Source organism: Neolamprologus brichardi, chromosome 11 (genome assembly GCF_056152115.1).
Source record: "Neolamprologus brichardi isolate AB-2024 chromosome 11, ASM5615211v1, whole genome shotgun sequence".
In the NCBI taxonomy this organism is placed as follows: Eukaryota; Metazoa; Chordata; class Actinopteri; order Cichliformes; family Cichlidae; genus Neolamprologus; species Neolamprologus brichardi.
The window spans coordinates 13,355,242-13,369,602 of record NC_142114.1 but is presented as its reverse complement, the minus strand read 5'-3'; the positions used below and the strand labels follow the sequence as shown (position 1 = coordinate 13,369,602).

Here is a 14,361-nt window from a genome sequence, read left to right as displayed (position 1 = left end):
CAGTACAAGTGAACCGAAAACACAGACATTTTTCATTTGAATGAGGTCACTATGATGAGAGAACTATCTGAGGGTCCTTCTTGGTTGTTTATTGTACCTGCTGATGATAATGGAAAGGTTGGGAAAATTGCTGTGCCGTGGCAGCTCGTTTAGGGACTGATGAGACAACGGAGAAACACAGCTTTTCCTCCAACCTGATTAACTCAAGTTTGCACATGTTGATTGCAAAAAAAAGGATTTCTCTTTCATGTGTTTTACACTGTAATTATGTAATTGATACAGTAGACCTATCATATGTTATGCATTGTTAAATTCTTGTTGTTAACGATACTGATTTAATAACAGTGGATAACCAAAAGTCATTTCTAATCAGTGCTTGATGCAACATGTCACACGTTTAACGTGGCTGTACTTGTGAATATTTGGCTGAACACAACTCACAACTGAACTGGCTTTCTTCTCTCCTCCTGCTGGTGCTTGGCGTAGCTTAGTGGAGCCTGGGGAGTGACCGACAGACTTGCTGCTCTTCTCTAAGTGGATGATGACCCTCTTTCTCTCTAAGTTGACAGCCACCTGTTGCCCCTCTCCAGTCTCCCTCGGTGAATGCCTGGGTGGTTAGCTGATTTATTTCCTCAAGCTGAGGTGGTCACTGTTACTGTAAATTGTCCAGACATTTGAGCCTAATTTTATCTGACTAGTGAGCTTACCTCGTAGCCCCATGAGTACAGAATTACTGGGTGATTTTCTTGCTATGTGTAGTACATAATTCATTAGTTTCCCAAGCACAAATGGCGTGCTATACTTCAGGCTTTGCCCTTGCTCTGTATTAACAGATGGAGTATTTCTCTAAAATGCCTATAAATTTCAGTGACTTTGTTCTTTAGCTGGCCACATTCTTTTGTCTGCATATAATCAATAATCACATGCAATAAAATAAAAAGAAAGCTGCACTCTGTTGTAATAAAATATGTTTGTACAGGAGCCAGTAATAGATGTACGGAGGCATTAAAGTAGCTTTAACACTAAGATTGTCTAAAGCTCTGGATTTTTTTTCTTTTTTGCACACTTAAGCACACTTAAGATTGTGTGCTAGAATAGTACACCCACGTCGTTAAGATATTCTGTTTATCCTAGAGGCCCCCTTCATGAACATGAGTGATGAGTTGGTTACAGCGGTGTGTATTCTAATCGGTATCATTTAGCACTATTTTGTGGAAAACACGTTGCGTGTATTTCAAGTTTGAATTAAGCCGTACATTGCCTTGTTTATGTTATCTGGGTTTTTTGGCTTTCTCCAAATGTACTCATCACAGGGGCAGCTTTCTATTTGTCTGTCTGTGTGTATGTGTCATGAACCACAGCGAGACCTAATCCGGGCTTCCTTAATCATAGTCATTAGCACTCACATGCATATGTCAAGACAGAAATCTGTGCAACAGAGGGGAGGAAGGAAATGCTTCACCCAAGGAGTTAATGGTTTATTAAACTGCTTTCTACTAATCCGCTGCTGTTGTAATCACAAAGTGAGATCATCTGGTTTCTTTGTGTACTAAAAGTACCTACCTGGCACTAAACCATGTTTTAGCTAAACGTATTTTCATTATCTTGAGCTGTTTTATAATCACTAACATTTACGATAAATGAAGCCTAAATGACTTGTGTTCACTTTTATGGTGTTCAGGTGACTGTTTGACTGGATTGGCTTGTTAGTAGGAGCCTTCCTGGAGCTTAGAGGCCATAAACAGTGCTCGGCAATGATGAATGTAATGAATAACAGTGGAATGGATATCTCACTATAAAAGATCCAGAGCACCATGTGGAGGCAGTCTGAAGCTGTTTAGGTATTTGTATTTATGTCATAAGGTTTCATTTTCATTCATTTTTTGTCTTTGGATAACCTGTAGAAGTTATAGTTTGAGCTTTGTTTGCATTTTGTAGGACCAGCATAGCAGCTCGGGATTTAGACAATAACCTCAGCTTGTCTCTCTCAGTGCGTTAGCGTCGGGCCCGGCCTGTTTAGATCTTTAGGCTGTTATTGTTGTTGGTGAACTAGATGTGGTATTGAGGGCCTGATTAAAGCAATCTCGTGATTATTTTCCTGTTGTCTGCCAGTCCTTTTTTTAAGTGCAGTTTTGTTTCTGAAGCTGTGGGAGTTGCTGTGTTGTCATGGCATGAAGAGGCTGAAGACAGACAGATGTATTAGTGTGAGCCGCAGAATGTTTTAATAGGGATACCAAGTTAAGAATTAACAAATGTCACATGTGCTTTGTAATCATTAGCAGTTCTCAAGTAAAAATTCCAAAATAGCTTTCCGTGGAATCATATGTGGATATAGACTCAGTGGGCTGCGTTGGGCCCGCTTTTGCCTTCGAAGTTGCCTTAATTCTTCTTTACTGATTCAACAAGAGGCTGAAAACATTTCTCAGAGAGAGATTTGTCTATCTTATTGTTATGATGGCATCACACACACAGTTGCTGCAAATTTGTCGATTGCACATCCATCACGTGAATTGAAGTGAAAACTGGGAACTGTGGAGGTCATTTGTTCGAAGCAGCCATGTGAAGATAGGCACACTGTAGTCATAAAAGTATAACCGTGGTTAGCAATGATACTCGGGTAGACTGTGTGGTTTAATGCAAAATGTTCCAAAATGTTCCAAGAAAATATCCCAAATGCCATTACACCACAACACCAACCTGAAACATTGATGGAAGCCAGGCTGAATCCCGGTTTTCATGCTGACACCAAACTCTGATCGCACCATCTGAATGTTACAGCAGAAGCTGATTTCTGTCTGGATCTGCTTCAAGGTTCAATGTCTCGTGCGCGGTTACAATGAGTTGTTAACTTACTCTCTCCTTCCTATCAGCTATCAAAGTAGTCTAGGCCAGCGGTCCCCAACCCCCGGGCCACGGACCGAGTCATTTGGTACCGGGCCGTGAGAGTTGAGACTCGTGTGTGAAATGTATGGTTTTCAGGGTTTATATCGGTTTTTAGCGTTATTTTGTTATAGTTTTTTTTTTGTTAACTCGGTTTTCCTGGGTCTTTTCACGTGTGTTATGAATAAATCTTCTTTTTTTCGGTACCGGTACTAGTTTTATTTTGTTGTATTTATCCGCGACACCTTAAAGGCCGGTCCATGAAAATATTGTCGGGCACAAATCGGTCCGTGGCGCAAAAAAGGTTGGTGACCGCTGGTCTAGGCCTTTCCCCTCTAACTTCAGGGTAGTTAGAGGGGAATCCATTTTCTCTTTTTAGACCATTCTCTACAAGCCCTAGAGATTGTTATGTGGAAAATCCCAGTAGATCAGCAGTTTCTGAAATACTCCTATCAACCCCTTTGGCATCAACAACCATCCCATCTTCAAAGTCTCTCAGATCACCTTTCTTCCCCATTCTGATACTCTGTTTAAACGTCAGCAGGTAAACTTTACGATGCCTACATCTATTGAAATGCTAGAATGTGATTGGCTAATACTTGTTTTACTGAGGAGTTGAAGAGGTGTACCTAACAAACTGTCAGGTAAGTGTACATGATCAGAGCTTACTCCTCTGCCAAATCGTGTGATTTATGCAAAGCTAATATCTGATGTGGTAAATCTGTCAGCTGCAGTCTGCAAATTATGTTGTCACTGTAATACCCATAGAGAGCCATCACAAGTTAGGGTACTGCAAAGCTTTTTCTTTCTTATTAGCAAATGCCTTCTATTGTCAGAGGTAGAAATCATACATTTCAAAGCTCAAGTTTGTTGATATTTCCCTTTGAGAGCAGGTTCATCTGTCAACACACTGATCCCAGCTGAAGAGTGGCAGCTGTAATCAGAGGCGACACATTCTCGCTGGATTATCTGCCTTGTCTTTTACAACCTCTTATAATCCAGGCTCAGGGCATGAATCATTGTGACCGCTCGTTGTTGACTTGTGTTTTCTCTTAAAGCTATAATTTTGTCAAATTGGTAGTTTTGATCTTCAGGTTCACAACTGAAAACTCTGTGGTCGTTAAAGTGGAAGACTATGAGCTGTAAATTTTCTTCAATTATCCCTCTGCACACCATGCTGGAAGATTAGTTCCTGGCAACTAACAGTGCACATTAAGAGCTTGGGCTCTTTACATGTTTGTTTGTCTAATTAATCTATTATTGTGTGTGTGAATGGGTGATGTCAGCACAATAGCTTAAAATGATAAGATCACCTGTGGGTTTTCGTGTTGCTCCCAGCCACAGTGTCTGTTTTTTCCAGACACCCTGCCAGATATGTACTTAGCGATCTGCACGTTTTGTCCACACACATAAAAGTAACTCCAGTAGTTAACTTGGTTATTAAAAACTTGGGATCTGCATGAAGTTTTTGCTACAATTTTGTAAGGAAACAAGGGATTTATTTTCCAAGTTAAAAATGTTTATATTTGAATTTCCTATTTGATTGTTATCACCATTTTAATCCTTTATCTCTGTCACGATGCATATTTAGATGGCTGTATGTACATAGAGAAAATCCCCAGGGTTGGAGTCACCACACTTTGGAGTCAAATCAAAGCAATAAAATCCAATAACAAGCCACATTTGAGGCAGGGGAGTGCCAGGCAAGAGGAGAATAATTAAAAACATGCATATCACATGGCACGTGGGAGACGTAAGATGATCAAATGGCCTGGACTGCCATCGCTTTCACTGGCCTCAAAGAGACTCCAAAATGGGATCATGGTCTCAGAGTCTCCCCAGGAGGCCAACCTAAACAACGCTGTGCCAAAGAAGAGAAATCTGAGGCAGCAAACAAGAAAAGTGAGGGGAATGGGTCTTGCTGTTCAAATCATAGCTGATAGTAACACGAGATCACTGGAAGGCTCATCTCACACTTTGACTCATTCTGCTTTTTTAAATGTTCTTTCTGTTTGGCCGTGAGCCCAACAGCCACATGCAGTGAGATAACAACATGGCTTAGGTTAATGTGGCGTTTACGTGAAACAGTGCAGCTCAGTGTTTCCATTCATTTTGCGTTACGTCCCTCTGTCGTCGCCCCTAAAACACAAAAATGTTCCACATATATAAAAATATATTTAACGGGATTAGAGTTAATTGCTCTGCTGTAGATTTGCTTCACATATTGCACAAATAGACTACTACATCAATTCATATAAGCGCCCTCATCTGTTCGCATTCACTCGCACACACACTCATCCAAAGGTATGCACATATTAAGAAACCATCTGTTTCCAGTTGTAAGGCCCCTCAGCGCTGCTCCTCACCCATCCAGAAAAGAAGCTCGCTGTCTACATTTTCATCCACGAGCGGAGTGTTTTTTTTCTTGCTGTGTTTACAGGACTGCCAGAGAAGGCTGAGTGTGCAGCCTGACCAGGGGACTAAACATGGTCCCTGTGGATAAGAAGGGATGTTTCAGTGCTGTAAATTCTCTGTTTTACTCTTCCCCCTCCACTTCTGACAGCTGCCCAGACTTTTGTAGCAAAATCAGATGACTGATAGGTGAAACTTTCGCAGGTTATAAGAGAATATAGTTTTTCCAAGATGCACATTACGGCGTGTATGTTGGAGAGCTAAGAGTGGATGCTATGCGAACCGGACCACCACTGCTGTGAGACTGTTGAAGTGGACAGGTGTATAACCTCGGTAACCATAGTTTTTTAAACAGCTGAAGCTGGTGGGAGGAGTGTTTTTTTTTTTGTTGTTTTTGTGCATAAACCCTGCATTTAATTGCTGTATGCGCAGAACTGTTTATTGATATCTTTGCAGGAATCTATGGTGGGTTTAGAGTTGAGATTTTAGGCATCTGCACTGGCTGTGTTTACTCTCCATCTGTCCTCCTTGGATGGAGGACAAAGAAGAATGTTGCATTCATGTTTCTTAACTATTTGTTTGGCGTCAGATTTCTGTCATAAGTCACAATCGCCATAAGTCTCAGTACCCACAGAGGTGTTTTTTCTAAAAATCTGGAGATAACATAACCAGCCTAATGGGACAGGAATTGAAAGAATTCTTCAGTATCACATTAATTTGGTGAAGGTCATTAGTACTTACTACTCCTGTAGAGCAAACATTGATTTCTAATTGTTGGGGAAGGGGGAACTTCACTTTGTAAAACAGTGTATAAAGAAGTGTAATCTAAGGTTTATGTTGTTTTCATGGTGTCACTAAATACCCATTCGCAAGAAGGCTAGTTCCTCCCTTGATGTAGATTCAAGAGAGATCTACATCAAGCGCAGTGTTAGCTGAAAGAGTGTCCATATCCTAGGCAGAAACTTGAAACGCCTGATAGCTGCTCACTTCTACATGTGCAGGTGCTGAAACTGTGCAAGTAATACTGAAGTAATATTGAACATCTGGGTGTTTAAAATGATCCGAGTTTGTTTTATCAGGCCGCTTTCGACAGAAATCTGATGCCTTAGATTCATTGTGGAATTCTGGTCATCGTTTCCTTGATTATTTGGAATGGCTGCTTGTTCTTTAAAAGGAGTAAGAAAAGCTAATTATTGAAAAATGTCCATAACAACTTTATGAAGGTTCTTCAGTTAATGTGTTTTTTTTTCCCAACAGAAATGGAAATGATAAATTAAAGAAAGAACAGCAGTTACAGTTGTCATTTTTAGCATCTAGGCAGTGCATCGCTCATCCCAGATTTGAATTAAACTGTTACGTGACAATTACAAAAAGTTGAAGTATTTTTGTCTCTTAGGTTAAACTCATTTGTTTTAAGCTGACAGGTGCAGATTTTAATCTGCTACTGATTTTTTTATTTGCTTTATGGTTTTGATATTCTAAATATGCCCCCATACACTGAACCGATGCATGCATCCTTGTATTTTATACCTCTGAACTTTCAGGTTGTCCTCAATTTATCGTCTTTGTCATATTTGAGATCTGAGTTTGGGGTTATGGTCATACTGTTTCGGCAAGGAGAATCTGAGTGCCAGTCTTGACAAGAAAGAAAGAAAAAAAAAATCCTGACCTTTAACTCAGTACCCCACTGGCCTTCAGCCAAATCCTAGTGGGCCATGCAATTCATCACACATCCTCCTTCACATGTCACGCTGGCTCCTTTTGTTTCCCTCAGCTTTGATGTCCGCTTCTTTGTAAGGAAATGTCTCTTTCTCTCTGCATCTATCAGGAGAATATGAGGAATGCTTAAGAGCCTGTTTGTCGTTACAGTAACTGTCACTCATTCAGTGTTGTTATTTCTTCTCTCACCTTGGATCAAGTACTGTTGCCACAGCTGGCTGGCTCTGAATTAGTTTACCATTGCTGTTTTGCTTTGAAGGGGGAATTATTGGATTTTCTAACATCCATGTGCTGAGATTGATTCAGTCTTAAGGCTGACATCAGCTGGAAAAATAAAGATTTATACGACCTCTTTAGGACTAAGCAGGAAGGGATGTGACGGTGATCTTTTCGCCACTCACGAAACTGGTGGAGATTTGTTCTCCTGTTGTGGAGAAGTGCTGGACTGTCACCTAATCTGAATCCTTCCCCCCCCCACTTCAAATCTTTGCCATTGTATAGGGCTACTTTGTTCTGTGGGAAAGTTGTAGATTCTTCCACCTAATTCTGCCTTTGCATCTCTCTGACACATTTTGTATGAATTTGTAGCCAGAGAAAACTTTGTGGATTATCAGGTAAACAATAGCTATTTGATTTCTTAGTGTAAAACAGATTAGGAATGTCATTTTTTTAATCTCTGCAGGACTCTTAACTGTTATCTAGCTCTGGAACACCTGCAGCCTCCACCTTGTGCTGTGGTAACTGGCTGCTTTCCAAAAGAAACTCCAGGAATATTCACTGCAAGTTATTTGGCAAAGGCACAAAGTATGCTGCGTTTTGCGGTGATGTGTTAATGATTTGAAAGCTATCCGCTTGTGTCCGTGTTCTCCAAAGTATCGACCTCCACCCAGAGTGCAGGCATGATACGCAGCTGTGGAATTATTGTGGATATTGCAGACCATATATCGATCCACTGTAAATATTAACTGTGCCTTCACAGCTAATAACGGGTATCTGTTTCTCTTTATCATCTTCAAACACGTCCAAGGCCGAGCAGCAAGTGCAGTCGTTATTTTTAGAGCTGATGTAAGCTCAATCGCAGCCCATAACTGGGATAAGGAATATCTGTATTGTAGAATCTTTAATGAAACATAATATCTATATTTTCTGCTCACGTTAGCTTGAACAAAGCAGTGGGGGTGGCGCTCAAGAGTTTTGTAAAATGTAAAAAAATAAATGGGAGCTTCAGCCTTTTCAACAATGTGTGAACAAATACATATAACGGGTATTACGGTTATCTAAGGAATGACAGTGGAGGACATTGTCGGTAATGTAGCAACTGTGTAATGTTTGCATCAATCACTGAAGCAACCACAGTGTTCTTACTTGGCTTTTGTTTAAGGCTGCATCTGAAGCAGAAAACTGTCCACTGGAGACCCCAGTTAGAAAAAAAAAAGAGCTCAAGCATCAGGAGAATCTCCTCTTGCAGCCCACCCATGGCTCTTAAGGGGAACACTCAGAGTGGCCTCAGCAAGAGAAGACTGGACAACCTTTGTTGCATTCTTCAGAGCAGAAGAAAAGAACCATAGATAGAGAAGCGAGAGAAAGGCCCCAATGTCTCGTGTGAATTTGAGCCAAAAGCCTACTTAGGCGGTTCAGGCATGTTCAGGATGGTTCCATCTGAACTGCAGGTTACAAGAGAGGTCGACGCTAAAATGCACGCTGCGTTCACTGGTCAGCGACAGGTATATAAAAATCCCTTTATCGTGAGGAAGCATGGTGGAGCTGAGGTAATTTGGAAGCGGATAGTGTTCTTAAATTAAACAATACATTTTTGTGTGAAAAAATAATAATAATAATTACACTTAAACAACAACTTACCCAATCTTCCTCTGCGGTGAGAGCAAAAGAAACATTGTCTGCTTTTGCTTAGACTACGTCGTAAAGAGGAGTGAAAATCTCAATTGGTGTAACCCATAAGTAATGTTTCCTGATGCTGTGAGGAAAGCGAGCCATGTTTACATCATTGCTGTGGTTAAAGCTGTGTAAAGTTGAGGCTCATCTTTCAGTGAGCATGTCAGACATTGTTCTGATCCATTTAGATCTACTCATATGTGTTGTATGGTGGTTTTGTCAGTGGTCACTTAAGGATCATTGAGCGCACAAAGCACTTAAATATTTTGCATAGACTTCTTGTTTATAAGATAAAAGTCTGAATGTAAGCCTTTAATCTCTGTGTTTGGGAATATGAAAAATGTTTGAATCTCTCCCAGTGTCTGGACCTCAGAATTGAATGACATCAGTGGCAGCTCTCTCTGTCTGTTCTCTACTATTATGAATGCCTTTTGTATTAGCAAGGTTCAACACAAAAGCTAAATGAAGCCGTGTAGGGTTTCACTCTGAATTTTCTCTTCCGAGACACACGCAAACACAGAGGGTGGACACATTATGCTAACATCTGTTTGTTAAATAAAAATCGATTGCATTATCATGATTCGCATGCGCCAGTTAAACACCATCACCAACTATAATCTCAATCAGCAGTTTTCTGATGCACGGTCATCTTGTGTACTTGTATGAAAACATGCAGAGCAAAGGCTGAAAATAACACCTCCCAAGCAGCAAATGGGGGGAAATTTTCAGTCTGATCTTAGTAAATCTCAGAGGGCTATCCGTTACCTTGTTGGGTAGATACATTTACCAAAATATTCATGTGGGGGAAAAAACAAAAAACACTTTGCTTAGGTTGGCAAAGCATACTAACACATTTCTTCTGTCTTCTGCTTTCAGCCAGTGTTTGACACTTTGGCAGCGTATGTGTTTTTTGACCTACCTGTATTTTGCCTCTACTCTGATTGGCTCAGTAACTCTAACCAAGCAAAGAGCACTAGCCAATCAGACAAGTCAAACATGTCAGTAAAAACTGCAACTGACGAAAAGGAATGTGTTTTGATTCTATTTTGGTCTATTTTTAAGTGTACGATAAAAGGACGGCATCAAATCCAGAGGGTCTGCTGGCAAACATCAACTGTGATTCTGCCACATGTTTATTGGCAGGTATAAATAACGTGTACTCTTAGCCACCTGTTTTGTGGACATGATGATATGCTAGCAGGATCTGGCACACATTTCACTGCTGCACCACAGATTCTTGTGAGTCCATTAAAATGCAATCACTGCAGTCAACTTAAAAGAAAAGGATAGTCAGCCTCTCATCTATAATACAGGCTCTAATCACTTGTCTCATGAGGCAGGAAGTATACCACCCATTAATGAACTTTATGTTGTTGACCACTGGTGACTCAGTGTGGCAAAAATGGCAAGTAATGCTTGGGAACTTTGTAATCCAAATCATTTGAGTTTAAGTTGAATATGACACGCAAAGAATGCTGCAGCTGCACATCTAATGTGTCCTCGTGAACCACATATGAGTCCCAGACTCCCTTGTAAGTTTCCACTGCTCCAGCTGAGTGAAGCACACAGCAAAGCGACAGAAGCAGCACCTCCAAAACTGTTTCCTGCACATCGGTCGATCGATTGCATGCCTCATAACTGATGGTTAAATTAATTTTGCCAACCAGTTACAGTCGGTGAACAGAGAAAACAGACACTGTAACACTGGATTTACACACGTCAGGTTTTTGAACTTTTTTTTTTTTTTACATCGGTTACAACAAAACTGGTGAAGTTTGAGCCAACAATCACAAGAAAATGCAACTGCAGGTTTTCACCATGATACTAGACAAAGAGGTACTCATACTTGCTTATACATGCTTAGAATCATCTATAATTAAGTGCCTGCACACAAATAACTGGTGGATTCATTTAGCATATAAAATATTTGATATGCCTGTTGTCTGTGCGTAAAATTTACTAAAAAAGTTACTGTCTACATCTCTGCAAACCCCGTCTGTCTTATAAAAGCTGTCTGCTATGCTTTTCTACGCACAAACACATTTATCTCGTTCTGATCAGACCAGCTAGATTCCAGCCACATGGGCGACTAGAAGAAATGCTGATTGTGATTGGTAGCTTTTTCGTCCCAATCCCACATTTACTGGAAGTGGTCACATGTGAAGCCCTCACATAAAAGCAGCGAGCAAAACAAAAACAAAACAAAATCTCAGACAGGGCAGACTATACATGTAGTGCAATAGATCTGAAACAGTGATATGGAGAAACATAAACTTCAATAATCTTCTATTTGCAATGTTGTTTAGGTCTGTTTTAAACAAAAAAGGCATGAAAAATGACGGCATTATTGTTTTTTTTTAATCTAGTATATTTGAAGGGCCATAATTTTATTCATACACTAAATTATTATTTTATAAAATACAACAACACATCCACCAAAAATGATACTAATCATTTATTATTGATAATTTATTATGATAGAGTAAAACTTGGCCTGGATATCTAAACCTAACAATATATTACCATGCTGTAGTGTTGAGATTTTTCAGTTGTGACAAAGTCAGCAGTTTGAGGCTGGAGAAAAACCTGCAATACGTAAAATGACATTAAAAGCTACCCTCACTCCAGCCATATGTTGTCATCTGAGACCTTTGTGTCTGAGCATTTAGAGGAAGTGTTTAACCCTAACCTGCCAACCAGCCATGTTTTCCTTGCCTTGGCTTGCCCTGAGATAGAGACTCTCGTGTCACTTTGAACAAATTCAACTGGTTTGTTTTTCAGACTTGGCGTGCATTCACTGGGGCGTCATTGAAAATCATATGAGCCCATACTGCCATTATGAGATTAATGCACAGATAGTGGATGAAAGGGTGTTGTTGAAACACAGTTTTGAATAGGCAAAGAAAGCACAAATGACAAAGAGAAATAGCAGTGTCTTCCATGGTCAAGAGGTTTCTTTTAAACAATTTTTCCAAGAGAAAAAATAAACTTTATAGACCCTTTAGTGGATGTTTTACAACAAGGATACGCCACAGTGTTCAGCTTTCTTTGACAAGATAAGCATAGATCCGCTTCTGACAGCGGTGTCAGGATCAAATGGGGTCAATCCTGTTTAACCCTAAGGGCCACCTGGTGACCCCCCCCCCCCCCCCCCCCCCCCACCACCACCACCAACCCCTGCATGGCTCATCAGGAGTGCCCTGCACCCTCCTCTGGATGAGCTACACACATGTTAAGGGTCAGAGAGGTCTTTTCTCAACCTCTGTCACACACACTCACACACTCCCTCACTCTCTTTCTCTTTACATTTGCCTGTATTCTAGGATGCTGATTGTGTAGCTGCTATGGGATGAAAGGACTGGTTTGGCGGAGGCCTTTATGGCTTCATCTTGCCATACCCTCTTTTTTGTTTGGGTTCATGCTCGAGGGAAGCTGTCCCTCTTGAGGTCACCCTGTGGGGGTTGGCTGACTGACTAGAGCACCACCTCCTGTCACTGTGAAGTGATTTATGGAAGAAAGACACAATCCCATCTCCTGTAAGCTATGCTGAATACTGAAGCCATAACATCATTTCACTCCACTTTCCCTTGTGGTGTTTAGTAGTGCATAGTTGGAAAGAAAGTACTATAAAGACACTGTTTGGATTGAATTTTGCCCAACTTCCTTCCAAGACCTTACCTTGTGGACATACTTTAGATACCTGTCTCCTATCCCCCTCAGAGAGATTTCGTGATGGTAATGTTTTGGCGAAGGTAAATCTTTCAACCATTTCTTCCTTTTTTGTTCTTTGGCACATGGTAGAATGAGGCTAAGTGGAATTCAGGCATTTCTTCCTGTGGAAAGTTCCTGAATAGGAGAAATGATTTTTCATTCCCAGTCTGGGACATTTCACATATGTCAGGTTTTTATGGCTTAATTTTGCATTAATCTGCTGCCCCATATTTTTGCACTAAACCGCTTTTTGTGACCCCCGTTTCTAAATCGAGAAAAATGGTTTTAGCGGGAGAGAAAAAGACATGGAGGAATGTTCCCCTACTAAGATGCCATGTGGTGTACGACTGTGCACACGGCCAGGCTGGGCTTTTTAGGCCCTCTTAGAGGGATCGTTCATTTCTGGAAATCTCAGTTTACCTCTGGATATTAGAATAGGACAATATATCACAGACATATCTACGGGCAACAGAGAGTTAATGGGACACAGGAGCCATTTGCGAAGAGTTATACATAGTAGACAAAGAAATGCACTTATAAAGCACTTGATTTGTTTGCCTTTTTGTACTTAGTGACATTCTTATTATTCTGTCTAAGGTATCATTTTCTAAAGCCACTTGCGCCTCTTTATCCCCTGAGTGCACAGTCTTCTGACACTGTTGGTCCCTGTTTTTGTCATCTGAAGTAACTAACTGCAAACCTTGAAGGCATATCACATAGTACAGTGCTATGCATCTTGGGAGATGTGGCTGCTCCTTTTGGTCTGTTCCCCATCAGGCAGTCTGCCTCAGCAGGGCCTCAGCCTGCCCGTGAGTGGAAATCTGTGGCCCGTGTTATCTTTGGAAAGTGTTGAGTCCACAGAAACCCAGGATCACCGAGTCCAGTGTAAGCTAGATGTGTCGAGCTTACTATTACTAAGGAAAGATGGAGACATTGTGCTCCACCACAGTGAAGATGAGCAGAGGAGGACGGCAGCAATAGGACTTCTTTTGCATTATCAAAGCACTATCTAGTCCTGTTGGGAGTGGGTCATATGTTATGTTTAGTGATATTTTTTTAAGCAACACAAATAAGCAGAAGATAGATATATGATAAATATATGATACAATAAAATGGTTCAAAATTGGACATTGCTTGTAGGGTTTTGTTGTCGTGAATAGGGAATGAGGGGGAATGTGGGACAAAGAAGTCCATATGTGCAGTAGACTGTACTGTAACCCAAGTCCTGTTATGAAGAGGACCTCATCCACTTAATGCAGGAATCCATCTCTTTCTGTCTGTCTATATTGCTGTGATTTTTTTTTTCTCCCCCTCAGAATGGCCCACATGAGCCAGCGGGACATTGAATGGCCTTGTATACATTCTGCATGTTGTGGTGGGGCATGACAAATTAGCACCCTGCTGTAATGCTGGATTTCTATGGATGTTTGTCTCATCAAAACAGCAAGAGATTTCCTGACTTGGCAAACAGACGTTTCTAGTATAATGGGACATTCATACGGCTTTTGAGAAGAGACAGTTTCTCATCTGATCTAGAGTGTTCTTGGGAGTGTATTTCATTAGTCTTATAGAATTTTAGACTTTTTGAAGCTAGCTGCCAATGTATCCTATTTGGACCAAAATCAAAGTCTCTGCATAATTAAGTGAACTAAATGCAATACTTTCCATGTTTAAATCTCAAGTCACTGCTATCAATTTCTCCCTGAGGCAGTCAAGTGTGCCTAAATATTTTATTGTGGTGTTAAG

At 40.7% G+C, this 14,361-nt stretch overlaps 1 protein-coding gene across 5 annotated transcripts in view; it reads left to right on the top strand.

Moving 5' to 3' along the window:
- The window catches only part of fhod3b (formin homology 2 domain containing 3b), a 96,207-nt gene that overhangs the window by 13,095 nt on the left and 68,751 nt on the right, over positions 1-14,361 (top strand). The gene's annotated exons all lie outside the window — the stretch shown is intronic.